This window comes from Perna viridis, chromosome 11 (genome assembly GCF_037379345.1).
Source record: "Perna viridis isolate PV_CMFRI_1.1 ecotype Kerala chromosome 11, ASM3737934v1, whole genome shotgun sequence".
Taxonomy (NCBI): Eukaryota; Metazoa; Mollusca; class Bivalvia; order Mytilida; family Mytilidae; genus Perna; species Perna viridis.
The window spans coordinates 23,707,752-23,716,129 of record NC_142455.1 but is presented as its reverse complement, the minus strand read 5'-3'; positions in this window follow the sequence as shown (position 1 = coordinate 23,716,129).

Genomic DNA, 8,378 nt, shown 5'->3' with positions numbered 1-8,378 from the left:
GCTACGACGTGTTTTTACAGCGTTTCAGGGTTACAGTTAACATTTTTAGTGAAACTTGGAGGGTTTTTTTTATATATATTCAAACACTTCTCATAGCAGATAGCATTACCAAATACAAACAAACTAATAAACCATTATAAATTGGAGTATTTAGCTTTATTTTAAACACTCCGGACAAAGGTGAGGAGAACTCACTTAGCAAATTGCACAATAATTATTTTTTAAACTCTTATTTTTACCATCCCGTTACTGAAAAGAAATAGTTCCGTGGCGGGCAGGCCGGAATTCTGGTAAGACTCTCCCAGTATACCGAATTAAGTGTAATTATATATTTTACTAGATGTCTGTTTCGCCAGTTTGTTCGTAAAAATAATTTGATAAAATTCGGTCTTATTATTGTATAAGAACTGATTTCAGCTTGTTTCTCTCTCGAAAAATAGATACATATTTATTTATACAGAAGATTGTAAATTTTGGAAGTGGTATCAATAATGGTATCAATAACGAATTACCACGCAAACGTACACAGGGGGTGATCCCTTATATTTTAAGTTCATCAATGAAACTGTTCAAATACATTTGTTAGATCCCAAAACCAACTCTTCCTGTGTTCATTCCTTGGATCTGCTATAAAGCGTGAAATAATTTTTGACTGGTTATACATGTAGTGTAAAAATTCTGGCGGAAAAAATGCATAAATCACTTTTTATAAACTCCTGCCTGGTTTTAAGGCAAAGTTGCACTAAAACAGTTCAGCGTCCTTTTACTGAAAGACAAATCACACTAACCAGTTCTATCGTTATGAATTTCGTGAAATTTTAATGGAAAGGTCTCAAGTATAAAGGCATTGAAATAAGCTTCTTAAAAATATAGGTCACCGAGCTTTTAAAATCGGGAGTTTTTGTCTTTTTCCGAATTCAATTCAGACGTCTCTGATCTTGCCAATATTTTTACGAATGACACATGCCATACACCAGTAGATTGGAAATTGTCTGTATGTCATTCATAAACATTAAAAACAAAATACAATGAGTTTTATCCGCCTAAAAAGTCCTTGTTTCCCGCCAAAAGAAAAACTAACTTTTGAACCATATTCACAGTAATCTGAAATACTTCTCACGTTAAGATTTTTTTCAAACTTGCGGTATGAAAAGGTCTCCATTAACTGATATTACAAACTCTTTAAAAAGTGGGGGTCACCGATCAAATAAGAAAGTTAATCTCATTTGTGTACCATTTCTGCAGAATTTGTTTGGTTATTGGACGTTTCCTACTCCAAATGTAATGTTGGATGACGTTACGTCATAGACAGCGACGGAACGTCTTTAGAAGAAATAGAATATAAAAAACGGCAATACAAAACTTGACTCCGAAGAAATAAGCGAAAACAAAGAATTACGACTGGAGAGAACAGAAAATTGGACAAAAGGCAATATATACATAAAACAATTCTGTTGCATGTCCGTGTCTCTTCGCGTGAACATGTTATAATTCATATTCATACATCCTGACTGTAAGGATATATTATTTTTCCAGTGTTCCTACTCTGATACTGCATATTTTTGTTTGCAAATGGACGACAATCAATCATGATTTCAAAGAAAAAAAATATCCTCAAAGTTCAAGGGAGGAGCATTCGCCGGACCCGCCCCTCTGAATCCGCGCCTGGATTAGATATTCCGCATGAAACTTTTCTACTTTTTTACCTCAATAAATGTACTTGTCTAGCAAATTATGTTTAATTTGCAATAACACGTGACTATCTTTAATATTCATCATTTAAGCATCTTGTCGGGATTAAAGTAAACTAAATTTGCTGAAGAACATAATCAAAGGGAGACAATCTATAATCTGATACGTTACAGTATACTGAAAATATATTTTTATAGAAACAAAGCGCACAGTTGTAGTTTACATGCACATATACCTTTATCTATTTTATTATAACAGTATATAAGTTAGAACAGAATTTTTAAGTGTAATTGCATTCACCGATTATATATTTATCTTCTCTATGGCACTTTCCAAGAAACGGAATTGCCTGTTTTTTTTTAGTTATATTTTCCATTGTATACTAATAGTCAATACAGACATGTAATTGGAAACTTTCAGCTGGTTATGAATAACTGGTGAACGCGAATGAAGACCTAAAATACCATCAGTCAATATCTAACAAAATGAGTAAGGAGGTGTTGGTGTCAAGAAAAAATGGTGAACCTAAGATTATAAAGGATCATAATTTGTAATCATACATGTACATATAATTTGACACAAATTTGGCTGTATTTATATTGTACCTGAAGCAAAATTGTGACGAACAGCTGTCTAACCTGAAAGTTTATCTACAGTTACATGCTAAAGTACATCTTAATTTAGAAATTCTGAAAAATCTTTACTAAACATAATTTTTATTTTAACATATTGTGACTTTTTGACCTGTTTTTTAGTTTTTGTTTTGTTTTTGTTCGTTGGATTTTTTGTTTTTGTTTTTGTTTTTGGGTTTCGTTTTTGTTTTTGTTCTTGTTTATTTATTTTTTTTTTTTTTGTTCGTTCCATTTTGTCCGTTTACCAACGAATTTTCTTCTTAACAGGGATTGATGTGACAATTTATGCTGCAGCCGTTCTCTTCAAGCAGGATGTATTTACTAAGCCTTATCATATCTGGGTTTAATGTCAAACACAGTTATTGTTTATATAACGTTATATGTCTCATTATCTTGAAATCCCATATCCATACCAAGATTCTAAGCAAATTCAATGTCGTAAATGGTAGATGTTAAAAAGTTCCCAATAATGTACCGGTTGGTTTAAAAAATTACAAAAAATGCCTTTATTATACACATATACATGTTACAACCTGAAGGGAGCATAGTTTGTATGACTAATCGTATGTTCAATTGTATTCAGAATAGATACTGTAATCATAGAAAAAGAAAACACGGAACTGGCTCACTAATTTGATACGGGCTCTGCAATCTGATGAAAGGTACTTTTAACCTTTCAAACTGATTTGGATAAAAATCTGAAATAGAAAGTTCGCGCACGTCGTCAGTATTTTTAAAATACATGTAATATTCAGGAAAGATCATTCAATTAAATTCTGTGGTTTAAGAGGAATTACGAATTAGAGAAGATTTACATTTTGCGTAAAAAAAGTACGAACCGCCCTATAAAGATTGGCCAGGGGTGGAGACAGGATTTCATAAAGGGGAGGTGTACATGTAATAAGGAGAATCAGTATAAAAGGAAACCAGATTATGTAAGTGTAAAGTTGATGGTAAGTAATGATGTCACAATCTGAAAAAGAATTGTGACGTCAAAATTTACGATCAATTTCACAATTACGAATTTTTGTGAAATCGATGCCTGGACCTGTCCTGTTTGTAAACGGTGGTTGGAAAATTCCACAAAAATAATGAGTACTATGGTCGTCTTTACACACCTTTTTAACTTCACAATTTACACGTTCATGGCCATGCCATTCAAATTAAGTTGATACAAAAGTTTCCAGATTGAGACAATTAAGCATACCAGACACTTATATATCTTATACAACTGCTTTTCATGGACATAGGAGAATATTTACCCAATAAACGACAATAGTATTGTATTATAACAATATAACACCGAAGATGACAGCTCTCAACAACACATCTTCCTGCAATGAAATTTTCGATAGAGAATGTCAAACACAATTGAACAGTGTCTTTCTGATAATTAATTGTCCAGCTGACTTCATCCCAGGAATATAAATCACCTTTAATTGGACTTTTTGTGATTGGGTTAAGGTCCTTGATACATCGCGTTAATGGTATTTTCTGGGAAATTAAGCTTTGACTTGTTCATCTTCTATGCAGATTGGAAGACCATGATGTTTAATAGGTGGGTAATATAGGTACTTAACATGGAACAGAAGATATTTTATTCGTTTCAAAGATTGTATTGGTGCAATAAAGAATGATTTAGATCTAGTTACATTGTATTGAACTATGAATGGGAACCTACTTAAATTCACGTCTTTAAACATGAAATTTATAAATGTCTAGATCTAATTTCTTATCTTAGAATATACAAAATTGACCTTTTACATTGTTCTGTTTAAGCAAAGTTATAAACTTCTACTAAGAAATCCCCACTTACTCGAGATGGGCTTTGCAGTGTCACGTTTTAATTATATATAGGGTTAAGAAGTTGGTTATATTTAATGTTATCAGGGTAGCAGTGTTTACTATCTGCAATGAAATACCTAATATCGGTCAGGACTTTCCCCATATTGCAAATTTACTCTACTAAGACTTGTATATTACAAACCTCACCAAAAATATGAATGGGCATAGTTTCTTCAAATGATAAACACATATTCCGTTTATAGCCTCGTGCAATTTAGTCTGTTAAGAGCCGTCACGGAAAGGGATTGCATATATTATCCTTAATTCAACAGACCTGGGACGGAACTAGAATTGTAGTAACTTCATTGCAAAATAAACCATTTACATGTTCACTAAGGCAAATACATTTGTAAACAGAACATACAACTGAAGAAACTTTCCCAGCAGAACCTCTATAATCCTTTAATTCAGCTTCCCATCGGTATCTGTCCTGGATCAGAACCAGAATTATGCGACACTGATTTATTCTGGGAATACTTACAACATTTGAAACCGGAAGCTTGCGCAGTTAGTATGCTCGTGTAGGTGAGATGCTACAAATATATTAAAAACATACATGCATGTATACATTTGTAAATAGTCACACGCATGTAAACACACTGTAAATTTACATTTTATAACCCATTTCCGAAACGTGTTTCAACATTCGAGATCGTTCTTGGACTACATGTATATACTGATTTCTCGCTCGTCTGATGAGTTATATACATGTACCTTTTGCAAGACCGCTGTATATTATATGAAGGTCATTTTGTGGTCTTAACTGTTTATAAGATCGGAAATCTCGCTCCTTTACTTTTTCTACTGGTCCTTGCTTTTGGAAATGTGACTTTGTAATCGAGTTTAGCCGTAGCAAGAATACCTTTCGTAGTCTGGAGAAGTTTGACATTAATTATTTTCCTGGTGGTTAAGTCAAAGAACGCATAAATTGTGGAATATAAACCGAAATAACTGATCTTGGACTCTGAACATCTTTCAGTTCATGAAATTCACTAAAAATAATGGATAATAAAACATACTTTATATTCATGAGGAAACAGTGGTTGTATTGTTTATAATTGGTAATTGAATGTACATGTGTGACCTATTTAATTAATGCACATGAAATTGATACTTGAACTAACTAAACATAAAATGTAAATTTGACATAAATATCATTATACCATCAAATTAACCCATTGATCCTAAATAAGACAAGTGCGTTATTAATAAACTACATTTTACGTTATATCAGCAGAATCTATAGTCCGCGTGTTAAGTGGCACTCGAGATAAGAATCATGCAAAATGTGATTCATGGATGAAAAGCCTACATATTTTATTTTTTCGATATTTTGTTTGAATTGCCATGGTAAACAGAAATTAACATTCTGTTTTTCATATAACCCGTGTTCTTAGGAGATAAAAATTACATGAAATTAAATGCGCTGTAGATTTCAAAATTAAGGGAGATAACTGTAAATAACACTCAAATGCAAAAGAGTAAAGAATCTATTGGATTTTCATTGTTGATTATATTCTAAGAGAAGACAGATTAGAATGAATAATTACATGTACACAATACACAATATAAATCCATAAAACAACTTAATTACAAAAATAAAAATATGTAGCCTTTTTTGGGGTGTATCACATTTTTCAGATTTTGTATGATTCTTACAAAGACTACAACTTAAGTACAAATGTATGGTTATTTATAATAACCAGGCAGGGTGTGATTCATCATATCTCAAGAAGATCAATAAAACTCTTCAAATACATTAGTTTTGTCATAAAAGAAAACAACGCTGCATAATTATGTTCATTTCTTCGGATCTGCTTTATATCATGAAATTTTTTTGACTGGATATAGTGTAAAAATTCCGGCGGGAAATTTTCTGTTGTAGAATGTAACCCAAATTGAAGTGTTAATTTCTTTAGCGGGCAACTTTCATTTGCATTTATATTTTTCAATACATTTTCCATGTGATCTACTAAAGGACTTCCAATCAAGAAATATTTGGGATTAAGAAATGTATGAATCACTACTCATAAGCGTCTGCCTGGTTTTCAGTTGTACTTAATAATTCAGGTATAGTAATTGAACTAAACTGGTAACATATTGAAATGTGAAAAGATTTGGCGCCATAAGGTGGTAGTATGTCGAGAATGGAAATGGTGAATATGTCGAAGAGACAACAACCCCATCTGGATGAAAAATGTCAGCTCAATTCCACTCGTGGGTCTTCAATGAACGACGAGGAAACACTCACACCAGCTGGCTTAAAAACTACATCAGACACAGGTAAAGCGAAATATTTAATATCCGTCAAAGGAGCAGAGAAATTTATATACTAAATGTTAGTATAATTTAGGGACATTCTCATGATCTTTTGATGTGAGTTTTGTACCGTTTAATACATGAAGAAACAAAAAATAATGCAATGTTTTACAATTTATATTGTACTCATTTAGCATTTACGAGTTCAATTTGAAAATGTTGTTAACTTCGTGCAAACGTTGAGCAAAAATGAGCATAAAATTATGATAAAAGAGAACACCTTTTTAGGACCCTCTTTCAAAATCTCTGAATCCGACCCTGCACATCCACCAAATTACTTTTTATCCATCATCAGTGTTGGCTTATGGTGGTTCACTCGAAATTCATCATATTGGGACCATGCCAACTACGGTACATTATTTTGGTAACTTGCATGTAAAATGATTATCTTCCTTAATACATTTTCTGAAAAGAAAAAAAAATACGGGGAGTAAAAATAGGGCCAAAACCAAAAAAAAAAAAAAAAAAAAAACTCAGTTTACTGCAATGAACTATAAAGCATTTTCAGAACCATAAAAAAAAGCAACCGCTCGCTGTGCCTAAAATTTTATGCATGTCGAACAAAAAATGAAGCGAGCCAAAACATTTCATGTTTAGAATTCACGGTGCGAAAAATAAAATGAAGCACATTTAAGATTATCAGTGTGTTTCCAATTTACAATGTAACGATACGAACTGACTTTATTTCAAGTTTGCCTGGTACGAACCAATAACGGGACATGAATATGTGGTTCAAATGGAATGAATCGCATATTTGAAAGCACCCTAAGGTCTCATTGTTTTGTGACACGTTTTCTCGTTTAGAAAATTAAAACAAACATCTCCCCTTTAAACAAATATAATTGTTTATGTAAGAAACAAAATAAACACCACCAAGACGCTGTATACAGAAAGTATCGCCAGCCATCCCTTTCTAATATAGATAGAAACGCTGATTTACGATTCAATAATACAGGCCATATCTAACCAGTATATTGTCGTGATTTTGACAGTTAGGAAATAACATCAGTAAGAATGAAATATTCTACACAACCCCGACGCTAACAGATTGACACATTTGATATACACTATGTATCATCCCTGTAAACAGTTATTTTCCTCCCCAATCGCCAGTTTTTATGCATTTTATCTTTTTTTTGTATAAAATCGTATTATATACATTTGTTCGGGTCAATATTTTATTTTCATGTACCAGATGAGTGGTCAAATTGACTACTTTCAGTAAAGATTTACATTTCTACGACACTTTTAGTGTACAGAATAAAACATTATATTAGGAAGCAAACATTTGATTTATATTGGGGGCGGAAGGGGGGAGCTAGGATCAAATTTTGTGATCTGGATTCTGGATATTTTTGTCAATATAATTTCTGACCTGTCTTTTTATTTTTTATTAAGGATTGTCCTGGATTTTTTTTCCCTAACCAGAAATAGATTTATTTGAAGTTGAAGGCGTCTGTTATTCATTATCTTGTAGAGCACCTGCCTTGCTTTACAATTACGCTAATAATTTTCTTAATAATCTAAAAATATCTTTCTTTTGTTTCGTAGCACGCACCGTATTCAGAACGTAAAGGGATGTCAAACACAATTCATCTCACTATTGCTTTTTACTATAAGATCATGTGTTTGTCTTTCGGCTTAATTAACAATCGTAATTATCCCGAAAATCTCTATTATAACACTCACTATCACCAGTTTTCTTTTTCTCAACATAATTGTATTCTATTCACGGTGGCAGATCCACTAAAAGGCATCCGGGTATTTGTTAATTCCTTGCAAAAGTTTGATATCAATTAGTAGTAGCAAATGCTAACAATTAGGAATTAGTGTCTTGAAACGCCACCCCCACACCCCTCAAAACATATACATTTGTATGTACATGTACTA